General features: G+C 46.4%; 1 long non-coding RNA gene across 1 annotated transcript; it reads right to left on the bottom strand.

Moving 5' to 3' along the window:
* Positions 1 to 2,421: 2,421 nt before the first annotated feature.
* LOC120405005 lies at positions 2,422 to 15,519 on the bottom strand. The gene is made up of 3 exons (XR_005598310.1): positions 15,221 to 15,519; positions 14,520 to 14,569; positions 2,422 to 3,763 (listed from the first exon to the last, which is right to left on the bottom strand). It is a non-coding gene; the product is annotated as an uncharacterized LOC120405005 (long non-coding RNA).
* Between the last annotated feature and the right edge of the window lie 9,911 nt (positions 15,520 to 25,430).

The raw sequence follows: 25,430 nt of genomic DNA, 5'->3' as shown, positions 1-25,430 counted from the left end.
ATTCCTTTTTCAGTGCTTCAGCCCATATAGTTATTCCGCTCCAATTTTCAAATGGAGTTGTCAAGGGCTTGTTTATATGCATTTTTTATTTTTAAACTGCTAGAAAGTTATGCCAGAGATTGGAAATAATGCCATTGCAAGGTAAAGAAAATGGTTATCAGTATGAGCAGAACCTTGCGTATAGGAGGAGAGTGCAAAGATTTATTATAATTTAATCTACAAAGGCTTAAAGTGAGGATACTAGATTTGATGTAGTCAAATTAATTTTTTTTTTTTAATTCTCAATGACCTGTCATGCTGTGTCAGGGAAGGTGATGGAAGCCTAATTGTTTGGGACATTTAAAGTAGACTGTGCAAACTCTAGAAGATGCATAGCAGGGAACAATTATCTATCTCCTTCTCTTCATAGGCAGGGAGATAAACAGGATAACCTACACTAGGTCTATGCTACAGACCTATATCTGCATAACTACATAGCTCAGAGGTGTGAAAAATCCACACCTCTGAGTGACATAGTCATACCAACCTAAGCCCCAGAGTAGACAGCACTATGTTGGCAGGAGAGCTTCTCCACAGCTGCCATCTCTTGTGGAGGTAGATTAACTATGCCAATGGGAGAAGCTCTCCTGTCAGCATAGGTATGTCTTCACTTAAAATTCTGCATCGGCGCAGCTGCACTTAAGTGTAGACCTGCCTGAAGACTCTTCCACCTCTCACTCCTGTGAAGGATTGTACTGAAAACTGATCAGTTCTTCTTTGTTATCATTATGTGTAATGTGAGAACAAGGGTACCCTTGATGAAGTTAGAGAGCAGTACGTTTAAAAGGAATTAAAATGGATGCTGTTTTATTCAAAGTACAGTTGACTTTTGGAATGCACTACTGCTGGAGATTATCAAGACAAATAGTGATGGGGCTTTTTTAAAAGGCAGCATAGTTTTTATGACTGTCCATTAACACTGGGCATTATATGCACAATACAAGAGAATATAATGGATATGCATAATGAAACCACTTGCTTTGAAGTGTCAGGTAGGAATTCTCATGGCCTCTTTACCCAGGTACTGTGTTGAACAATTGTCTTTCCTCTGAAGCATCAGATATTTGCCATTTCTGAAAACAAGGTACTGGACTAAATGACTTTATGGTCTGAGCTGGTATGGTAAATTGTGTCGCCACATTTGTGAGACATTGAGGAATGTATATGTCCATCATGCTGTTTGAGTGTAGCATTTACCCCTTTATCCACTTATTGCTGTAAAACTACAAGTATAAATATTAACCACAGTTAACATTACTCTTTAGGATTTTAAAATCTTCATTTAAATCCCTTTAGCTGAGCTTTCTTTAGGCCAACGGTTCTCAAACTGTGGGTCGCGACCCCAAAGTGGGTCGCAATCCCATTTTAATGGGGTCGCCAGGGCTGGCTTAGATTTGCTGGGGCCCAGGGTCGAAGCCTGAGCTCCACCGCCCGAGGCCAAAGCCAGAGGGCTTCAGTTCTGGGTGGCGGGGCCCAGGTTACAGGTCCCTATCTGGGGCTGAAGCCCTTGGGCTTCGGCTTTAGTCCTTCCCAGGGCGGTGGGGCTTGGGCTTTGCTCTCTCTCTCCCATCCCCTGCACCCCCCAGGGCAGGAGGTCTGAGCCAGTCTCAGGCTTTGGTCCCTTCTCCTGAGGTAGTGTAATAATTTTTGTTGTCAGACGGGGGTCGTGGTGCAATGAAGTTTGAGAACCCCCGCTTTAGGCCATCTAGGTTTAGAGTTTGCAGCCTGTGCACTAACTCTTTGCTCTCAATCCTGGATCAAGTGTATTGTCATTCTCAGTAACTATTCAAGGATTAGATCACCTCAGTTATACTGGTCTGTTAAATATTGAAAGATATTCTAAAAGAGATTTCACCTGGGAGCTACTTAATTTCTTAACTTCACTAGATTTATACTGCACTGCTAGAATAAGGCTAATTACTTCTCATGCTTAAGGGCATAATCTGATTACCTGCAGAAGTTGGGAAAGATTTTTGTTGTTGTAAATGGGGAATAGTGTTGGGGAGAAGAATTCATCTCCTTCAGAAGCATCAGCTATTGGCAAGATACCAGATTTAATAGCTGAATTGTCTGAACCAATATAGTAAATCCTATGCTCCAAATTACAACTTTCCTCTTTCTTGCAGCACCTTGTAATGCTCCTCCAGAAACCTTCTTGACAAATGTCCTCTGAAAATAGGAAATGCAAGATGTTGTGTTCTGGGCTTTCTCTAGCCTTATCCTACCCCTAACTTAAATCCCACCTCTCCTCTTCCTTGTAGCAATAAAATTATTCCAAAGCAGATGAAGCTTCCAACCCATTTGATGTTAGACTTTACTTACATCCCAGAAAAGAACATTATGTGTTTCAATGTTCAGGTATGAAATAACAGTTCCCTCTCCCCTTGACTGATAGGCATCGTCCATTGTGGCTGAAAGGAGGGGGTTATATGGGATGGGAAGGGAAATTCTTCAAGCAGAACAGCCGTGTGCTCTTGAATTCTTGTACAGATAAGCTCCTTCTTTGCTCTCCATGATAGATGGCTACCGCACTGTGACTCCCAACTGCATTAAAACCCTATTATATAAGCCTTTTTACTAACATCACATCTCACTACAACCTAAAAGCTTCGTTGTTTTCCTCCATGATGGGGCTACATGGCAAGGATCACAGCATCTACAGTTAGCACCTCCTTTCAAATGGCACGAGACAACATCAGTAGAAAGTTTGGGATGACCAATCTTCTGTCTTCAAAGCCAACTGGTATGTACAGTGACTTCCTATGGTTGTGACGTCTGTTTACAAGCACCAGTCCTTCCTTCAGTCTTCCTCATGAGTGTTATACCACCATTCAAGATCCTTACATTGCCTTTGGGGCTTTGGATTGACTGGAATGATACTTCTGCTTTGTCTGCCTGAATCCTTAAAACAAAAGGTTTAGTAGAACCTGCTTCCATCCCAAGGTTATGGAAACAGAATGAATTCTACTAAACCCAAATGTATGTGTAGTTTGCAGGCATCGTTACCTTGAACAATCCTCACCAACCTTTCCAAAAACAAGAAGTGCCTTTATTTTTAGTCTGAGACTAGGAGAATCAGTTTGAAACTATTACTGCTGCTTTGGACTGTTACACAATATTTTTGAGTAGGATGAGGCTAAAGTCGAGCTTATTCCCATTTCCGTATTCATAATCTGAAGCTGGTTATTTTGTTCTCAGATAGCATTTGAGGGGTGCCTCACTTGGGGAGAAGTCATCTATACACTTAATTCACCCCCAGTTACAACCTTTTTGTGTCTTACTGGAGAGAAGCTGCCTCCACGTCTTACCTTCACCTCTGTGTGTTTTACTTTGAGGGCATAATCAAATTTTTTTTTTTTTTTAAATCTCTGGAATCTCACATGGAGGGGTCCTCTCGCCATACCTCTAGCCCTCAGCTTTCTCTGTGTCCCAAACCTTAGGAAGATGTTGGTTTTGCTTTTCAAGAGTCTTATTCTTCGACGGCTTGCTCATGTCCGTTTCCATATAGGTGTGTGCGCATTGTGTGCACCGTCACTTGAAGACTATTTTCCCCTAGTGGTATCCGTCAGGTCGACTCTGGTGCCCCTTGGAGCGGCACCTCTATAGTGTGGTATATAGGCACCTGCCGGCCCGGCCCCTCCTCAGTTCCTTTTTTCCGTCTGTGGCAGTCGCTGGAATGCTCCTATCTCTTCCTTAGCAAGTGATTCCGATAGTAGTCCTCTTCCTGTAAATAGATTGTAGATAAGTGTAAATAGTTTGTTAGAATAAGTATAGTGATAGTTAATAGATAATAGTGGGTAAGCACCTGCTCTGCACAGGGGAGAGAGGGCGTGGTGTCCTGCCCGAGCCCTGGGGCATGCCTCAATCCCAGGGCTTCAAACAGCGTGCAGCGTGCCACAAGCACGTGCCAATTAATGACCCTCACAAGAGCTGTTTAAAGTGCTTGGGAGAGGGTCATATTCAGGATAAGTGCTGGATCTCTAGGAACTTCAAACTGAGGACCAAAAAAAAGAGACAATCAATTGAAGTTCCTACTTATGGAGGTGACACTCCGTCCCACTTCAGAGTGGCACCGGCACACTTCTCCGGTGCCCAAGAAGGTGGAGCCGAAGACACGGTGCCAACCCCATCACTGGTGCTGAAGAAGCGGTTAAAGAAATTTGATTGAGGTGTTCCCCCTCGAGAGAGACTGAGAGTGCATGATCTGTGGCAGACCACTCTCAATCAGAGGTGATTGAACCGGCAACATTGACTCCGGCCTCGGCAGGGGAACCATTGAGTTCAGCACCGAGAGGCTCCTCACGTAGGGTGAGACAAGAAGGGGACATGACCCTCACAGCACCATCGACGCCAGAGGCTTATGAGGTGGTGCAAAACCTCTTGATTCTCCCGGCACCACCGTCCCCGAGCCAAAGCCTGCAGAGGATAAACTAAACGCTGCAGGTTCCAGCCACCATGGGACACAGCACCATCTTGGTCACCTAGGAGCAGGTCTTCTGGCTCGGAATCGCAGGCAGAGTCATCTGCCTCGCAAGGAACTGGATCTAGAGTGGATCACAGACGCCCCGTGGATGAGACCCAGGGGCACCACTGCAAGTGGTCCAGGGCTCCCACGGAGGACGTTCTCTTTTGGCATCCTCAGAGACAAGGGCACCCACTCTATCCCCTTCAGAAAGAGGACCAGTCCCTGGGGCAGAGGTCAGGGACCCTCACACCACACCAGTGAGGGACCTGCCAGGGCTGGAGGAGGTCTAGGCACTAGCGATGGTCCAGGCCACTTTTTCATCCTCCCCGGACAAAGTGGTGGGTATTGGCTATCGCCCCAAAGCAGGATGACTACAAAGCCCACCAAGAGCTCCTGCGTCGGATGGCTCAGAACCTTAATCTATAGATAGAGGAGATGGCAGAGTCAACCCCAACATTGGACATTCTGTTGGCTTCAGGGTCAGCAAGAATTGCCCTGCCCCTGAATGAGGCCATTCAACAGCCCATAAAAGCAACGTGGCAGAACCAGGCCTCTCTTCAGCCTGCTGCTAAGTGGGTGGAGAGGAAGTATTTCGTTCCCCAGAAAGGGTACAAATTCCTTTATAGTCATCCTCCATCAGGCTCCTTAGTTGTTGCTGAAGCCAACAAGAAGGAAAGGCAAGGACAGCAGGGCCTGTCACCAAGGCCAAAGAGGCAAAAAAGCTGGACCTCTTGGGGAGGAAAGTCTACTCCACAGGGTGCCTTCAGCTTAGAATTGCTAACCACCAAGCTCTGTTTAGCCGTTATGACTTCAATTCCTGGCCAGCAATTCAGAAGTTCAAAGAGCTCCTGCTAGCTGACTTTAGGGTGGAGTCTGGGGCCTTGGCTGAAGAGGGCAGAGCAATAGCCAAGGCATCCCTCCAGGCGGCACTAGATGCTGCGGATGCGGCAGCCTGGGTGATGGCCACAGGCATTGTAATGAGGATAAGGTCCTGACTACAGTCGTCAGGCCTCCCCTTTGAGGTCCAGCAAACGGTTCAGGACCTCCCATTTGAGGGGCAGTCCTTGTTTTCGGAACAAACCGACGCCCGGCTGCACAGCCTCAAGGATTCAAGGGCAACCTTGAAGTCATTGGGCCTCCACAGTCCAGCCCTGTCCTGGAAACATTTTAAGCCGCAGCCTATGTGCCATTTCTGCCAGCCCTACCAGAGACAGGACTTTGGGCGAAGGAGGAATAGGGGTTTCAGAAAGAGACAGACTGCTCACCCTTCGACAGCCTTGATGTCTCTGCCCGTGAAACAATCATTGGGCAACAGACAAAGCTTTTGAGGATGCGCTCAAGGATGTTGCCCCAACTCCAAAACCTGGATCTTACCTCTGTGTTTGTTGACCATTTGTCCCACTTTTACCAGGTGTGGGCCAACATCACGTCCAACTGATGGGTGCTCCGTACTGTAGAAGTGGGATGCATCTTGCAGTTTGTCTCCTCCCCTCCTGGTCTCCCCATCCCCGTCACTCTTCAGGGACTCTTCTTATGAAATCTCCTGGCCACGGGGTGCAATTACTCATAAAGGCAGGAGCAGTGGAGGAGTTTCCAACAGAGCTAAGAGACAAGGGGTTTTACTCCCACTATTTCCTGATCACAAAGTCCAACGGGAATCTCAGACCTATCCTAGATCTCAGGAACCTCAACAAGTTCTTGAAGTTGAAGTTCTGTATGGTCTCTCTAGCCTCGATTATTCCTTCCCTAGATCCAGGGGAATGGTATGCCTCACTCAAATTGAAAGACACATATTTTCATATAGCCATCTTCCAGAGGCACAGAAGTTACCTTCAGTTTGTAGTAAATCAGAATGACTATCAGTTCATGGTTCTGTCCTTCAGCCTATTGGCGGCCCCAAGAGTCTTCATAAAATGTATGGTGATGATAGCGGCCTTCCTCAAAAGGAGAGGGGTGCAGGTCTACCTTTAGCTGGATGACTGTTTGGTGAGATGTCAATGCAGGGAGTTAGTGGAAGGACATGTGCCAATCGTACGGTCGACTTCCAAGAGCCTGGGTCTTCTGATCAACAAGCAGAAGTCCACACTCACGCCCACCCAGAGGATAGAATTCACAGGAGTGATCCTCGATGCAAACCAAGCTAGAGCTGCCCTTCTGGAGGGATGCCTCAGAGCCATCTCATTCGAGGCCTGCCAGCTTGCCCCACGACCACAGCAAGAAACTGCCTAAAACTTCTCTGGCATATGACCTCCTGCATCTACGTAGTTCAGCGTGCATGTCTCAGACTCCGCCCTCTACAGCTGTGGCTGGCTTTGGTGTACATACCGGGGCGTCACCTGCTAGACAGAATGGTTACTCTTCCCCAAGAGACGCTTGATGCCCTTCAGTGGTGACTGAATCAAGATGTAGTACAAGACCCGCACTGCTGGTAGAGCTGGTCACGAATGCCTCAGATATGGGCTGGGGAGCCCACCTGGGGCCCCTGAGGACACTAGGTCTGTGGGCACCAGAGGAGGTACGCCTGTGTATCAATGTCCGGGAACTAAGGGAAATATGCCTTGCCTGCCAGGTGTTCTGCCGCAAGCTCCGGTACAAGTCCATATCAGTCTTCAGTCCATTGGCAGTGTTCTATATAAACAAGCAAGGGGGAGCCCAATCGTTTCCCTTATGCCTCAAGGCGTCAAAACTCTGGAACTACTGCTTAGCCCATTCCATTCACCTGGAAGCCGCTTATCTTCTGGGTTCGCAAAATAAGCTAGCGGATCACCTGAGCAAATCCTTCATCAGTCATCACGAGTGGTCTCTCCAACTGGACGTCATTTAGGCTATTGTCTGGAGGTGGGGTTTCCCCAGGTGGACCTGTTTTCAACCAGGAGCAACAGGAAATGCCCCCAGTTTTGCATGTACCTGAGGCACAGTTCGGGGTCCCTTTCAGATGCCTTCCAACTGCCATGGGCGGGGGAAGACTGCTATACGCTTCCCCTCACAACCTTCATCCACAGGGTACTCCTCCATGTCAAAAGGAACAAGGCACGTGTAATTCTCATAGCACCGGCATGGCTGCGCCAACATTGGTTCACCACCCTGCACAAACTCTTGATAGACGTCCCAGTCGATCTCCCACTGTGGCCACATCTGATTTCCCAGGGCCATGGCCGCATGCTTCACCTGAACCTGGAGTCTCTACATTTGACAGGTTGGCACCTTCGTGGCTGAACGAAATGGAACTGGTCTGTTTGGCACCAGTCCAAGAGGTCCTTCTTGGCAGTAGAAAGCGTTCAACTAGTACGGCCTACCTAGCGAAATGGAAGAGGTTCTTGCTCTGGTTGCTTCAGAAGGGGTTCTTCCCTCTGGAAGCCATGCTCCCTTTTATTTTGGACTATCTGCTCCATCTGAAAGGGGAAGGTCTAGCAGTGTCCTCTATTAGATTCCACTTGGTGACAATATCGGCATTCCCCCCCTCTTGTGAATGAAGTTTTCTCCAACCCAATTAGCTTTTGATTCTTAAAGGGCTTGGAGCACCTGTATCTACAGGTGTGATGACCTCTGCCCTCCTGGGATCTCAACCTGGTCCTATCGTGTCTGACGGTCACCGTTCGAGCCACTAGCAACATGTCCTTTCATTAATTTATCCTGGAAGGCCATCTTTCTGGTGGCTATCACCTCAGCCAGAAGTGTGTCAGAGATCTGGGTTCTCACCTATGAGCTGCCGTACATGGTCTTCAAGGACAAAGTTCGGTTATGGCCACATCCATCATTCCTTCCGAAAGTGGTCTCCCATTTCCACAATAGTCAGGACATCTTTCTCCCACTCTTCTATCCTCAGCCCTATGCAACGAAACACGAACAGCGGCTGCACAATTTTGACATGAGATGTGCTTTGGCTTTTTATGTAGAAAGACCAAACCATTTCAAAAGTCCACCCAGCAATTTGTCGCCATTGCAAAAAGGATGAAGGGCTGCCCAGTCTCGGCTCAAAGGCTTTCCTCATGGATAAAGTCCTGCATCAGCACATGCTATGACCTGGCAAAAGTGTCTCTGCCACATTTAAAGGCACGCTCCACATGGTCACAGACCTCATTAACAGCATTTGTGGCCCATGTCCAATTGTAGACATCTGCAGGGCACTGACCTGGTCGTCTATCCATATGCTCACGGAACACTACACCCTTCCTCAGCAGGTGAGGAATGATGCAGCCTTCAGTGTAGCAGTCCTCCAGTCCGTGTCTCACAGGAATTCCAACCCCTCCACCTGAGTGTTTGCTTGGCAGTCACCTATATGGGAATGGACATGAGCAAGCACTTGAAGGAAAAACAATTACTAAACTTTCCATAACTCTTGTTCTTTGAGATGTGTTGCTCATGTCCATTCCACAATCTGCCCTCCTCCCCCTCTGTCAGAGTTGCTGGCAAGAAGTAACTGAGGAGGGGGCGGGCCGGCAGGTGCCTATATATCGCACCATGGAGGCACCACTCCAGGGGGTACCAAAGCTGACCCAACAAATACCACTAGGGGAAAAGTCTTCTAGCGACGGTGCACACGACGCATGCACACCTATATGGGAATGGACATGAGCAACACATCTCGAAGAACAACAGTTACAGAAAGGTTAGTAACTGTTTTTTAAACTCAGCTGCTCAGGAAAATACTAACTTTGTTGTTTATCATAGATGCTTATAAAGTTCCCTGAGGAAATAAGAATTTAAATAGAGTTTTGATTTGATCCAAGCTGTTGAGAAACCTGATCATATTTGCCTTCCAGAGCGTTATCTGCTGTCTAGAATATGAATGAGAATGCTGTATAACTCCTATCAAAGTATCCTTAGGAACCACCTAATCTTCTTATAAAGCAGATGTGAGTGCAGTGGGTGTCATTGTGCAGACTTATTTTAAAGAAGAATTAATCTTGCAACCTTTATCCACCCCATGCCAACCATAATTTGGACTAGTTGCCTTTATGCATCTTACAACACCTATAAATGTTTTTTTATAAAGATTGGAATAATCAGCAAATGTCATGCATTATAATGATGATTACTTTTAAACTATATTAAACCATTGCCACGTGATTGGAGTTATCCAGTTGCTGAAATCATTAAAGAGTGTTGGTGATTAGTAAATGAAGTGGAATGTTCCTGGACACACCCTACATACTCCCCTCTATTACCTGTGACAAAGCCCTTTCCAAGCAGAGTAGACTGAACAGCTCTTCGCCCTTTAAGGACTCTCCATCGAGAATGCACCAATCAAGTGTCATGAAGTGACAGAAATTCATGTTGGAAAAGACCTTCTTAGGTCATCTAGTCCACCCCCTAGGTGCTAATGTTAGGGTTATTCTGTATAGTATGTTCTCTAGTTATTCTTTCTGGTTTCATGTGACATGGTTTCCAGCACTTCCTTTCAGAGGCTATTCTACATTTTTACAGGCCTTGTTGTTAGCACATTTTTCTGATATGCAGTCTACATTTTCCTGTGCTCAATTTCATCTCGTTACTAAGAATATTACTACTACTATAAAATTATAGCATCCTTCATCCATGGATCTCAGTGTTTTTCAAGCTACAGTTAAACCTCACAATAGCTTTGTGGTACATAATAATTTATAATCATTTACAGATATGTATACTCCACTAGCGACAGAGTCCTGTGGCACCTTATAGACTTCTATAAGGTGCCACAGGACTCTTTGGCACTTTTTACAGATCCAGACTAACACGGCTACCCCTCTGATATGTATAATACACTGATACTCTCAAGGACCACCCTAAACAGTTCTCCACTCTTTAGTGTTTGCAACGTGTTGACAATTATTGTGTCTTTACTCTTAGTCATAATTTGGCAAAGTGAACATTTAGTTCTGTTAATCTGTTCTCATAAATGAATCCTTCTAGCTTTTTAATAATTTTTGTTACTCTTCTCTGAATTCTTTCTCCAGGGTGATATCTGTCTGGCATTGTGATGTCTTGAATTGCACACTGTGGGTGGATTTTCAAAAGTACCTAACTCTCTCTATTTTTTTGACCCTCTGAGGCACCAATACTCTGGCTCAGTAGGATAGAGTCTTTGAGACAGAGTATTGGTGCCTCAGAGGGTCAAACAAATGTAGAGCAGATCTTGGCACACAAGATCTGCTTCTCTGCTGCCCCCTTCTGAGTCCTGTCTGTCCCTCATGCCTTTTCTGTCCAGTGGCTCTCCCTGGCATCCTGATGGTCTCTGTGCTGAGCTGTGGATGGGCTCGTAGTATTGGAATATGGAAGTAGCCAGCAGAACTTGACAGGTCCAGCTATTCCTTGAAGAGAGATAATAGTTAATGAATGCAAGAAACAGTGTTGTTTAAATGTTACATTTAAACCATGGCTTGTGTCTGAGATTTTACGGGAATAAATGTGTGGGGGTAGTTTGGAATTGCCAGCAACCATGTTTCTTTAATTAGAGGAACTTGGGAAATCAATATAAACTGAGAGGATATGTTAAGAAGAACTCATTTTAAAATGTTTCCTTTGCCAAAATTAACATCAATTGACCACACAAATGTTGTAGAAAGTTCAGTTGTACCATGAAGAGTGTGGTGAATATAGAGACTTTTATACACACAAAAATGTGAAAAAGAACATTATTAAGTTTCAAAGCCAAGCACTCAGAAGTTAGGAAATGCCAGAATAAGGGTTTTTTTGTGAAATCTTAATTAAGCTGCCATGTACATATACATCTATGTTAATTACATAAATCACATCCTATGTTTTCCACAGAACCCTTGCCTCATTCAGTGCACAGAATGGATGGTGCCACTTAATGAGCAACCATTCAATTATTTTTCCTCAGTTGTTCAGTCTATGACCCCAGGTCGTCTTTACTGCACATTATTTAAACACTGCTCTGACTACAGAATTACTTTTTTCATGGGCATTTCTGGGGGGCTCATCACTGTAGTATTTGAGTGCTTCACAAACATTATTTTATCTTCACAAGACCCCTGTAAGGAAATGGGGTGCTCTTTCCCCCATTTTACAGGTGGGAAATAGAAGAACAGAGAAATTTGAGTATCCACTAATTTTTGGTGCCCAATTTGAGACACCTAGAATCTAATACTTCAGAGTACTTAGCACTATATAGCACCATATATGTTAAAAGAGGTCCTGTGGAAAAAATAGTATGTGGTCACCTAATTAAAGACTGTCTTATAAAGCATATGCACAAGGAGACTGAATTAATGTAGCACAGGCAACCTTTATTCTGGTATTTCCTAACTGAGTACTTGACTTTACACACACACAAAAAACATACATTAAAAAATTAAGATTGAAATATCCTAGATGTGGCGGGGCAACGACTCACTGGTGCGGTGCCTCCTGCTGGTCGTCCTGGGAATTAGCTCTTCCAGCCCAGAGCACCCTCTGTAGGCCGGTGTCTCGCCTGCCACTGGCCCCTGTGTCCCTCCTGGACCCCAGTGCCCTTTGCCCAGGGGTTCTGCCCACCACAGTATCCCCTCACTCTGGGTCTCCCCCTCCGCCCCAGGGGAACCCCCTAGACCCAGCTGCCTCTGCCTATTCCTAGGCTGCCCGTCTGCAGCCTTAGTACCCTTTTGTGGGCCCTTAACTCAGCTTTGCTAGGCTGGAGCTCCCCAGCTCCCTCTACCCTTCTCCAGCACTGCTCCCCCGTAAGTACCCTCCTCAGCTTCCCAGGCAGCCAGGTCCTCCTCTGTCTAGGGAGCTAGAGAGAGTGTATGTGTCAGTCTCTGGCCCTCAGCCCTCTTATAGGGCCAGCTGTGGCCTGATTGGGGCAGGGCCCCAGCTGCGGCTGCTTCCCTCAATCAGCCTAGCATTTCCCCCCACTACAGCCCTCTCCCAGGGCTGTTTTAAGCCCTTCAGGGCAGGAGTGGGGTGACTACCCCGCATAGGCGCCAACTTTCTCCAGCACCGGTTGGTGCCTGTGCCATCCTGCCCTTGGCGTGCCCTGACTCCACCCCATCCAAAGCCCCTGCCCTAACTCCGCCCTCTCCCTGCCCCTATTGGATCCCTTCTCCAAATCCCCGCCCCAGCCCCGCCTCTTCCCCAGTGTGCTGCGTTCTCCCCCCTCCCTCCCTGACCCGCGAATCAGCTGTTTCGCCACGCAAATGCTGGGAGGGAGGGGGGAGAAGCAGGATGCGGCGGCGCGCTCGTGGAGGAGGCGGAGGGGAGGGGAGCTGGAGCAGGGGAACAGGGTGGGGCCATGGGGAGCAGCACCCACCAATTTTTTTCTGTGGGTGCTCCAGCCCTGGAGCACCCATGGACTTGGCACCTATGCCACCCTGGTACACTAAGGTTGCTTTAGTTTTTTTTTAAAGCCAACTGTGAAACAACAGAAAATGCATCATGTAGCATCATATTGCCACCACCATGGGTCATAAACAGGGTAGGACCTTAGAACTAATGCACAAAGATCTGCCACTTGAGCTAATGGAGTAACTGAAAGTAGCAAAGAGTCTTGTGGCACCTCATAGACTAACAGATGGTTTGAAGCATGAGCTTTCATGGGTGAATACCCACTTCATCAGATGCATGCATTCACCCACGAAAGCTCATGCTCCAATATGTCTGTTAGTCTATGAGGTGCCACAAGACTCTTTGCTGCTTTTACAGATCCAGACTAACACGGCTACCCCTCTGATACTTAACTGAAAGTAGGCTGTCATTCAGTAGGTGGACCAGCATTGGGGGGGATGAGACATGCACTTTGCCTGTGGGTTGCACAGATATTTGTTGATAGCAGAGGAACAGTGATACTCAGGAATTTTGTGTTCCATGAATGTGCTCTATTAGGCACAGATCCTTCTGTCTGTTCTCTCCTCAAGCCTGACTCCTTCAGTCCCATCCCCTCCAGCTTGTCTCTGTTCTGGTCCTATCTCTTCTCACCCCCAGCTCCTCATCACAGTCCCACTCTTCTTGCCTTCCCAGTCTCCAGTTGTCAGGCTTCTCATCCCTGTCTGTTTGACCCCATCACCCCCAGTCTGTCTCCCTTCACTTTCAGTCCCATTCTCCTTGATTAGTCACTCCCTGTTCCCCCTCCTGGCTCCTCATCCAATCTCTCTCTCACCTCCTCCTGGCCTCCAGTCATCACTCATGCTTGTTTCCCCTCATGCACATCGGCTCCCAGTCTTCTCCCTGGGCTCCTTATCCAATCCCAGTCCTCCCCCACCCCCATGGGTCCTTGTCCCAATCTTCCTGTCCCAAAAGGAAAAATTCTGTGTAGCCTCAGTCTTAATCAGCTGCTAAAAATATACCTTAGGGCCAATTATCTGAGGGAGAGAGCACCTCAGTATAACAACTGTGTCCCTCATAGGTTGTTTCAATGAGTGCTGTCTGTTTCCAGGTCCCCAGAACAACTCAAGGACAGGTGGGGACAAGGTGATTGTCCTCAGTTCACTGTAAATAACACCTCCCTGGCTTTGAGTTTCACTGACCTTTCACATCATTTCAGCTGCAATACTGAACATGTTATTTACAACACTGGCTTTTCTTAGGGCCTCTGAAAGTGTAAACACATACCACAGTGGCTGGCACACGATGATTACTAGAAGTCAAGAGTTAACATAAACACATCCACAAACAATTTATGGGATTTCACAACTTAAAACAGAACTTCCTCAGCATTCTCTGAAAGAGGGGCAACATTCACTTCCTCCCCTGGGAACTAACGCCATATCTATTGTGCAACTTTCAGCTGAATTGGAACCAGTTAGACCTTATCTAGACTAGGAGAAAAGAAGTGTTTTAAATTTAACATTAAACACATTTCAAACATTACTTAGCAGCTGTGGGGGAGGGGGAACTGCTTTGTGGCCATATAATGGTGTTCGTTGTAACTGGGTTAGATGGGAGTGTCGTGAACTGCTTCCAAAATATAATTGTAGTGTAGATGGATCCAGCCATGCCTCTGGTTCAGAGCAGAATGGTGATGATGTGGTTTGAACAGAGGACGGAGAGCCAGGAACTAATGAATTCCAGCTCTGATACTGACTTTAGGCAAGTCACTTACCGTCTCTGCTTCAGCGTCATCATCTGTTATTTACTTGGTTCTCAAGGATTCTGGGTGGATTTGTAAAGCACATTGAAAGTTAAAAGTGCCATAGGTGCAAAGTATTACTATTAATATGGATGACTCTAGTTCTATTTTAATAGTATAGCACAGGCTTACACCAATGAGGTTTTTAACCTTTTTCACACACACTTCACCCATTTAAGAATTCTACTTTTACATCCCCCTCAAGTACAGAAGGTTCAAAAAAGTCTGGGTGCCCCCAAACACTGACATACCAATATCCAGGCAAAGCAGACATTCTGGTACACTCTGTAGCTTCCTAGTCAGACCAGTCTTTGAACAGTTTAGTTTAAAATCCTCCCATTTCCTCAAGCTCTTTGTGATGTGAGCTTTAAATGCCAGCAACTATTCAGGTTTGTCCTAAACTGCAAGACTGGCAACACTGGCCGAAACTGATCCTGGTAGAACTCCCCTGATTTTATTTAAAATTCACCAGGGATGAATTTGGCTCTTTGTGTTCTCGGAAGGTGGGAATGGAGAACAGTGAGGAAGGAGGCAAAAAGCTGAATAAATGGTAGGGCAGAAGAGAGAGAGAAGTCTTTGTCTCCATGTCCCCAGAACAGTTCGAGGTGGCCTGGGTATGGAGTTGGGGTCAGCCCTGGTTATTCAGCACCTCTCTATCTTTGAATTTCACTGACCTTTCACATTATTTCAGTGTCATTCTCCAGAGTTCAAGGTACTGGCTGTGTCTCAGGAATTCAAAAGCATAAAAGCACATCAGGTTGGCTGGCACAGTGGACAGGATGAAAAGGATGCTGGGGAGAGATTAAAGCACATCCAAAAATGGGGCGGGGGAGGAGGGAGGATTTTTAAATAAAGCATGTAGAACTTCCACTGCATTCTCTAGAATGCCCACTTCCATGTACCCCTCCATCTCCAAAAAACCTTAAAGTCCTTGTAAAACATTACTCAAATATTGTGATACTTAATTTTCTAATATTCATATAGCACCAAGACAAACCAGTGAGGATCTTCACATAGGCAAAACAGCCAGTCTGGAGGCAAGGAACCCCAAAGGCTGGTGAGTGGCAGTGGGGTGACTGTCTGGGGCAATGACCTGTGTTTGTGGATCCACTGACCCCTACCCTGACTTATCCCCCACTGTGTCCATGGGGCCAGGCAGAGCTGGGCTATGCTGCATGCAGGTAGTGTGCCCTCACCTGCACACTCGGGCAGCACCAGTTCTGCTGGAGAAAGGCCCTCTGAAGCCATAGAGAAGGGGGTCAGATTTGCCTCCAGACGGAATAGAATCTCTTTGCACATCTTTAACGTTTCTAGATTCTGATCCCGTGCTCCAATGGGAGTGCAGGTAGAGGAGTGGAGCAGGTATGACTGAGGGGAACTAGATACCACAAAGAGCAGACAGTGTTGTATGAGCCTAGCTTGGATGGTTTCGGGAGGTGATTATTCATTTTGGGCCTGAGGCACCTTATGATATGCAATGTCCTCCTGGAGCATGAGGAGATATAGAAGAGACGAGCTAGCAGCACAGGCACAGGAAGCACTGGAATGAAATATTTCCAGAAAAAAAAAAAAACCCAACCCCAGCTACAAGACAGTTAGCTGATATATCTTTACAACCTTATGTCTGTTTTAAAACAAAAACTTAGAACGTTAAAGGTGGTTGTTTTTTTTTAAGATGTTTGAAAGGCAGGAAATTCCAAGTTGAAGTTACATTTAGGTAAATTTAAAAATCTGGAAATTCAGTTAAGTCTCCAAAAACAGCCTTAACTCTTCTCCTTTACCCTGCTAAAGTGATACATTCTTATGCCTCTAATGCACGTTTCAAATATTTGCTGACTTTGTCCTTTATGTGGAAAAGAGCATAGTAGAAGTTTGTTTTAAAGAACGTGGTACAACACTCTGTGATTGGTAGATACATTTGTACAGTAGACAGAAGTCATAGTTGATATCTAGTTGTATATAAATGTTTTGGCCCCAGATCAACCCTGGATGTGTCAACAAATCTAGTGGAGACTATAGAGAGAGTTTGGTTTGTTTGGGGGCTGATTGTATTAATTTAGATGGAATAAATGAGCCAAAGGTGTTAATACAACCCAGTCACTGTCCAACATTAAACAATATTAAACAAAGTCCAGGGTTTGGTACACAAAGACCTCAGCCTGCTTAGTTCCATGGTAAACACACCATTAAACATCTTTTTAACTTTTTATTAAAGATACAGGAAAGAAGGAAAAACAGTTAAAGCATCTGAAGTGTAACCATTAAATAAGGCTTTCATTTTTAACAACATCTCTTGTTCCCTTTCCCTTTAGCCGAAGAGAGTTTTAGAAGGAAAAGAACCCATGTCTGACAGTCTCTTAGAAGATGCTATCAAAGATGGTAATACCTGTCCTTTTGGGGGGGGGAAAGGAAGAAGTTAGTTGAGATGTGCTGGAGCTGCTGTTGCTGATGAAGTCAAATCCCATTTCATCCCAGGTAGTGGTTGGGATTTAGCTGGTGCTGGCAGAGATGGCAATGTCATATGGGTGCTTCTCTATGGCCCTGGTCTGGTCAGGACATCTCTCAGGGTGACGAAGGTCCAGGGTCTCAGGAAACAGTGGGGCTAGCAGCCATGATGGTGAAGCTTCCTCCAGTACCCTCCGTCTGTTCTTCTCTATTTTTCCCACAAAGTTTCTTTAAGGACCACCAAAGGGAATGGTGGATGGAACAGCCCATCCCCTCATTATTTTGTTCATCAATTAGGCCTAATATCTAACACCAATTTTGGTTTATTAATATCTGGTTCCACCTCTGTTTTTAAACAAGCATGATTTAAAGATAGTCCTTGAGTCTCATCAATGTGGCGGCCTCTCTTGTTTGGATTAATTTAGTCTCTCTGGTTCTCTTGCACCTGTTTATAACATTCATTACTGAAAACAATTTGACTCAGCATTTGTTATAGGATATTGTAACATCTTATGAACTTTCATATATTCTTTACACCTGAGCTCACAATTAGGGTAAATTTGTAAGCCCAATTATCACAAGAGGCCATACATGGAAGGTCAGATATAGAAAAAGTCTCTTGACTAATGGGAAATATAGGAATAGGGCCAGAGAGTCTTTGATCTGGGTAATGGGTGGAACAGGGTAGGTGGCTCATTGTGAGGGGAATCAGTGACTGGGTAGATGATGTATATGCAGTGAGCTTGAGTTCATACCTATTTTTACAGGAGGTGGAGGAGTTTATGTGGCTTTATTGGAAGGGAATGAAAAGGTAAAGGTGTTTGTGGGATACAGGTGGAAGATGGGGGGTGGAAGATAGGAATTGCCGTACTGGATCTGTCGCAATCCGATATGAAGTTATGGCTTTGAATGGCCAATTGTTGGTCCACGGCCATCTTGTCCTGCTAAAAGGACAGGACTGCCTCCATCTTGGACTAGGTTCTTGTATATAGGAGAGGGCAGAGACTCAATCCTGCCCAGCAACATTGGCTGTGTATGTTCTCCTGTGTTTTTTTTTTTCTCCTCTCTCCTGCTGGGCCATCTAAAGGTCAGGCTAGTTCTGTGTGTGAAGGCCTGATTCTGCCCGGCAACCTGTTTTTTGGGCCGGTAGTCTGGAGGTCAGGTTAATTCTGCCCAGCGACTCACTTTCCCGCTCTTTTTGGACCCAGTCATCTAAGGGTCAAGCTTGTTTACTTGTCAACTCCAGTGTGCCATGTGCAAATCCTGCTAACGTGGGGTGGCAACAGCTCGAAGCCTGGAGGGAGGAGGGACCAGGGAGCCAATCAGATACTGACACGAGGGAGTGAGACCTCTTAATAAAACTAGGTTTCCCCCCAAAATTTTTGTGGAGCATCCGCGTGTTAGCTGAAGGACCTGATCAGCCTTTCGGCCAGGATCTCCTCCCGGTAAAGCGCGCTCGTGTCGTATCGTTTGGATTCGTTGTCGTTTGGACCCGATCCCTGTCAGCTCGTCATGCTTCTGGTGTCTGTTCTGCTGGTCAGCTGCGCCTGGAGTGCGGTATTTGTTTTTTGATATCTGACAGTTAGCCTCTTATTTTTTCCCTCCCTAACTCGGTACCAAGTATCTACTCAGGATATCAGGATTGTATTAATGAGCTCAAAATTGCACAATTGCTTAGCTAGCTTGTATAGTTGTTCTAGTTGTTAGTAAATTGTTAATTGCAAACTGTTTTATGTGTGGGAATCACTGCTCTGTCTTTGTCCGGAGTGCATGAATCTGGGAGCTGTCTCCACCCGGAGATTAGCAGACCAAGGGGTTCCCGTCCCCGCGGTCTGAGTGAGTGGAATCTGCCCAGCTGCAGCCGCACCACACTCTGGGTTACCCTTAGTGTGAAAGCAAGGGTGGCTGAGGCAGTGGCCCGTGGGTCTCTGTTCTGTGTTGCACCGGGTACCGCCCTGACTAACCCGATTCCTATCTTGTAAGATTGGTGTCTCTGCCTATTTGGTGTGGTGTGGTGAGCAGTATAAAGTGTATTATTACTGTGTTTTGGGGTGTGTTTGTAATTTTGATACCATCTCAGCCAAAGTTGCCTACTCCCCCAGCCCAAGTTGTAATTATCCCCCAAATAAACACAGCCACTTGGCTTTTCACTGTTATTCTGGTCCTGCCTGTTTTTCCTCACTCAATACCAAGCTTAACGGACCGCAATCTATTTCGGACATGGCGTCACGAACAGGATTGGGTGAGGAAAATCATTCCCTGTTATCTGCACAGTTTGCTTGTCCGTGGCGAACCAGGGTCACTGACAAAACCCCAGATGACGAACTTAATCACTTTCAACACCATGTTTTACTTGATCGGGGGCAGGCAGAGGCCATTGGCTGGAATTCTATCATCGGAGGTGGCCACTCGAGCCGAACCTATGCTGCCAGCTTAACTATCGGTGCTGCAGGCTGTCTCCTGACATGCCACATGGGTCTGCGGTTAACCCCCACGGAGGCCAGTGACCGGCCAACGTGCATTAAGGCGGGGGAAGCCGGTGCTGGGACTGATCCAGTCCATCTGTGGAAAGGTGCCCAAAAGATTTTAAAAGCAGCCGGGGGCACTTGTCCATCAACTGTCATTCCCCCGAGACTCCCAAGCGGAGGCCCTGCACATGAGCTGGTAGTCCAACTGATTCAGGAGTTGGAGGAAGGGAAAAAGTCCAGAAAGATCCTCCCTGATCAGTATAAATCTAAGGTTGTAGCCAGTACCTATCACAAGATCTTAGGCCTGGCTCTGGACAAATTGACTGTTGTTATGGGGGCTCTGGCGTCTACTGCTCGGGAGATGATTGATACCCCTAAGGTTCCCGGTACGATTCAATCCCCACCCGAGACCCCATCCTCTCCCTCTCTGCCAGATCCTAAAACTCCTGAGCCCTCTCCTCCACCATATCCGACAGCATCCAGTATGTATCCAACCTTACCATCATTAACCCCCGAAGTGGTAGCTCCCAGTCCTGCCGAGGCTATGCCGGTACAGCTCACCCATACTAAAGTGGACCCCACTGGGGCACAGAACATTACTTATGAGTGGCGTACTCGCAGCAAGGCAGAGATGAAGGAGTTCATTAATGACACAGGGCGAGGGCCAAACGAACCCATATTCACCTGGCTGGGACGGCTTATCTTAGAATATAGCCAGGAGCTGGTTGATCAGGAAGAAGCAACCCTCACGGAGTGCTGCCTGGTCAAGGGGAACGGGCCGTGGGATACTTTTAACAGCTCCTGTCTGGCCAATCTCTGTACCAGCGGCCGCTTATCTGCAAATACAGAACAGTGCCACAGCATTTCAGTTGCCCCCCAGTGGGATTTCTACCCCTCGCGATCTGATCTACACTATCGCAGGGTCATCCCTCATTTGGTGGGACCCTGACCAAACCCCCCTAGGTTTAACACAAGAACAGCAACAGCTTCGGCCGTTTCAGGCGTATTGCTACGTCACTGACCCTGCTTCTATCCCCGTGCATGAACAGGGGGTAGACATGGCCCTTGATAGCAGCCCTCTAGGGGATACTAGCACGCTGCTATGGATGCGGGGGTTCCAGGGGCGGCCAGTAACGTCGTTGTTTCAGGCTATGGATCGCCTGAAGTGGCCTGCCCCCCGACCACCTGCAGTGGCTGCGGGCATTGTACCCCCTGCGCCCAAGCCCAAATTCCCTGACCGCTCTTATATAGAGCGGAAGATCTTTGGATTTTTGCTTAACAAAGGGGGGCTCAGCAAAGATACTATCCGCAGGTTAAGCCCTGCACAGCAAAGGGAGCTGGCTATAGCTCTGGGGTGGAAGGAACAGTCAAGGGACCCAAATCAGGAAAACGCTACAGGACCGAGTGTGTAATGACGGCCAACACCCGGTCCGGTGATTCTAGGCCGTATTTTCCCCTGGTCACTCTCGATGGTCAAAAGGTTCAGTTTTTGTTGGATACAGGGGCCCAGGTATCCATTGTTCCCCCATCTATCCCCCATAAGCGCACGGGCCGGGTTATTTATGTTCAAGGGCTCAATAGTGTCGAGTCCTGGCCTGAAGTTAGGGTTGAAGCCACCCTTAAACAGTTTAATGTCCCCGTTATTGTTTTCGATGCTATCTCGTGGTTATCCTCTCCTAGCCTCGTATTTCCTACTAAAAAGCAAACGGTTGGCCTTAGGGCTGTTGATTGGGCACATCGTTATTGGATTATAGTAGCACGCGACCCCACAGTTATAAACGAAAGCAATACCCTCAGCCTGCATTCCCCTCCTGGAATCTATTGGTTCTGTGGCAATGGCATTGCTTATAATCATCTTTGCCTCCCCAAGGGCATTTGCGCCCTCGGCCAGGCTTACATTAAAGGAGAAGGTGTTTTCCACAGGCCTCCCCCCATATTTGGTCCACAGAAGCGTGAACTCACTTGGTGGACTCATCTCAAATCTGCCACTGAAACCCTCTTTTGGGGTTATGTACAATTCAATCCTTATAGTTATGCATTCACTCTTGGTCAGCTCTGTAGTCTGTCCAGGAATTTAGAAACCCTTACTAATCTTACAGCCCTTGGATTTCAACAGGTCAACAATTCCCTTACTATCCTAGCTGAATATGCTGAGCAGAACCGCCTAATGATACAGACCCTCCTGTACCAGGACTTTTGCGAGGCCCTTGAGAATCTCGATTCTCGTTTCAAGGGACAATGTTGCCTCCGCTTGCGTCCTGGCTGGAACAACGTCTCTGCCATCACCCAGCAGCTGTCGTCCCTGGCTGTCCGCATCCGTGAGGAGCGTCAATCCTGGGACTGGTGGCAAACAACCTTGTCAGGCTGGGGACTTGGACAATGGGCACAATCCTTTAAATATTGGCTAATTGCAGCAGCAGTAGTTATTGTTGTTTTCTGCTTAAGCCTTGCATGTACCAAAGCTCTAATTAACAGAGCTGTGACAGCACTTCCTATTCAGACTGCGTACTACGCTGCCTTCACATCAGCTGACGACCAGTCAGACTCTGAGCTTTCTGCTTGAATTAGTTTTTCCCTTATGTTCCCTAGGTTCGTTCCCTCCTAGGTGTAAGCTGACCCTCCCGTGATGGACCGCCAATCGGCCACGGGGGCATGTCGCAATCCGTTACGAAGTTATGGCTTTGAATGGCCAATTGTCGATCCACGGCCATCTTGTCCTGCTAAAAGGACAGGACTGCCTCCATCTTGGACTAGGTTCTTGTATATAGGAGAGGGAAGAGACTCAATCCTGCCCAGCAACACTGGCTGTGTATGTTCTCCTGTGTTTTTTTTTTTTCTCCTCTCTCCTGCTGGGCCATCTAAAGGTCAGGCTAGTTCTGTGTGTGAAGGCCTGATTCTGCCCGGCAACCTGTTTTTTGGGCCGGTAGTCTGGAGGTCAGGTTAATTCTGCCCAGCGACTCACTTTCCCACTCTTTTTGGACCCAGTCATCTAAGGGTCAAGCTTGTTTACTTGTCAACTCCAGTGTGCCATGTGCAAATCCTGCTAACATGGGGTGGCAACAGCTCGAAGCCTGGAGGGAGGAGGGACCAGGGAGCCAATCAGATACTGACACGAGGGAGTGAGACCTCTTAATAAAACTAGGTTTCCCCCAAAATTTTTGTGGAGCATCCGCGTGTTAGCTGAAGGACCTGATCAGCCTTTCGGCCAGGATCTCCTCCCGGTAAAGCACGCTCGTGTCGTATCGTTCGGATTCGTTGTCGTTTGGACCCGATCTCTGTCAGCTCGTCATGCTTCTGGTGTCTGTTCTGCTGGTCAGCTGCGCCTGGAGTGCGGTATTTGTTTTTTGATATCTGATAGTTAGCCTCTTATTTTTTCCCTCCCTAACTCGGTACCAAGTATCTACTCAGGATATCAGGATTGTATTAATGAGCTCAAAATTGCACAGCTAGCTTGTATAGTTGTTCTAGTTGTTAGTAAATTGTTAATTGCAAACTGTTTTATGTGTGGGAATCACTGCTCTGTCTTTGTCCGGAGTGCATGAATCTGGGAGCTGTCTCCACCCGGAGATTAGCAGACCAAGGGGTTCCCGTCCCCACGGTCTGAGTGAGTGGAATCTGCCCAGCTGCAGCCGCACCACACTCTGGGTTACCCTTAGTGTGAAAGCAAGGGTGGCTGAGGCAGTGGCCCGTGGGTCTCTGTTCTGTGTTGCACCGGGTACCGCCCTGACTAACCCGATTCCTATCTTGTAAGATTGGTGTCTCTGCCTATTTGGTGTGGTGTGGTGAGCAGTATAAAGTGTATTATTACTGTGTTTTGGGGTGTGTTCGTAATTTTGATACCATCTCAGCCAAAGTTGCCTACTCCCCCAGCCCAAGTTGTAATTATCCCCCAAATAAACACAGCCACTTGGCTTTTCACTATTATTCTGGTCCTGCCTGTTTTTCCTCACTCAATACCAAGCTTAACGGACCGCAGTCTATTTCGGACAGATCAAGCCTGTGATCCATCTAGCCCATTATCTGCTCTGACAATCCAGTATGAAATATTTCAGAGGAGGGCACTCTTTAATGGACATGTATGGAAGGTATTCAGATACTACAGTAATGAGGGACATATAAATACCTAGATGATAAAAAGGAGTAACATGCCCATATAGGATGTTTTTTAATCTGGTCAGTGATTATCTTATGCCCTGAACATGTCTTTATCCCATACATATTATATTCTACCTACAACAACTGTGGATGGTCTCATTATCCATATAAGTATCTACTCCTTTTTTGAATCCTGCTAAACTCTTGGATTCCATGATACCTTGTGGCAGTCAGTTCCTCTGGTTAATCATCCATTCTGTATAAAATGTGTTTCCATGTATCAATTTTATTTGAAGACCTTTAATTCACAAACTTATTTTAGTGGCCTCAGACTTCCCAAGAATATTCTCCTCTGGCATAAGACTTGAGGCATTCAAAACTTGAGGTTAAAGGGGGAGTTTTTCTGTTTTTGGCTAGAGATAGGGGTATGTGTGTTGAAACTAGGCTTAGATTGGAAATTACAGGCTTTTAGCTATTGTTGCAACACTGCAGTTCCTAGTGGATAAATGTCCACATCATTAAAATCACACAACCTTTGGCTGCTCTGCTGAGATGTTCAAGGATTAAATGAGCCTGGTGTGTCTGTGTTAAGGTTAAAGGGACATTGGCAGAGTGATGTTGGGGAAATTTGCATTTCCACTGACCATACTGAAGATGATATGATTTATAGAGAAAACGTCAGATTTAGTGGCACTCAGTCCAACACATTTCAAGAGAATGCAAATCACTCAAAATAGCAAACTGAACTTAAAACAACCCCAGAATTCAAACCCTGGTCATTCCTTAATTTTCCGGTTTGGGAGCAGGCTCTTGACTTGTCAGCAGATGGAAACCAGAACTTAGTATAAAGTGATTTAAAGCAAATCACCACCTAGATCCTTTCACTCATAAATTGGATCAGTTCCTGGGATGGCTTGTGATGGGATTTTGTAACATGTTGGCTGCTGGTGGTGCTATTCTCATCTTTTTATTTTACTTGGAATGTTTGTGATTTGTGTAAAATTGATGGGTTTGTGTATAATTGTGTATTTAAGAGTTTCTCAGTATACTGTGCAACATCTTATGCATGTACTGCTTTGACTGATTCATGCTGCAGTATGCGAGTCAATCTTACCCTATTGTTGCTGGTATACAGATGTCAGGCTCCCTTTAAGGTAGTAGGAATGGAGTACATGACTGGGACAAAAATTACTATTGTCAATATGAGGTGCCTACCATCTTATTATAATGTGTATCCAGAATGCTGCTAGTGCCAATGCTACAGATGGAAGAGCTCTGTTTGCTGCAGCCATTGTTGACCATATTGAGTTTATAATAAAGTATGTGGACTGCTTTCTAGGGTATGCACAACAGCCAGAATAGACATCTCTAGAGGTTGTCTGGTTGGCATGATAGCCGATAGCTATAGTACATTTTTACTTTTTCTCTGCCTGTGAAACACCTGTAAGTGATTAAACAACAACAAAATCTGTCTACTAGCTGGCAGGCTAGCAAACACAAGTGGAACAATGTGTATGCCAGATATGAACAGCTGTATGTGGACTGCTGATGCAGCTGCAAAATGAACAGTTTGCCAGTTCCATCACTGGGAGCAAATGCCAGAAAGAGACAATTCATACTTCGGTGAATTCTCAGATCAGACTCATCTGTAAACATACAGCCACTTTCCAGCTGTTTGAATTCTCTCTCAAGGAATTATGGGGGAGGGATAGCACAGTGGTTTGAGCAATGGCCTGCTAAACCCAGGGTTGTGAGTTCAATCCTTGAGGGGGCCACTTAGGGATCTGGGGCAAAAAATCAGTACTTGGTCCTGCTAGTGAAGGCAGGGGGCTGGACTCAATGACCTTTCGGGGTCCCTTCCAGTTCTAGGAGATTG

This window comes from Mauremys reevesii, linkage group 4 (genome assembly GCF_016161935.1).
Source record: "Mauremys reevesii isolate NIE-2019 linkage group 4, ASM1616193v1, whole genome shotgun sequence".
Lineage (NCBI taxonomy): Eukaryota > Metazoa > Chordata > Testudines > Geoemydidae > Mauremys > Mauremys reevesii.
This window is presented reverse-complemented; position numbering and strand designations above follow the sequence as displayed.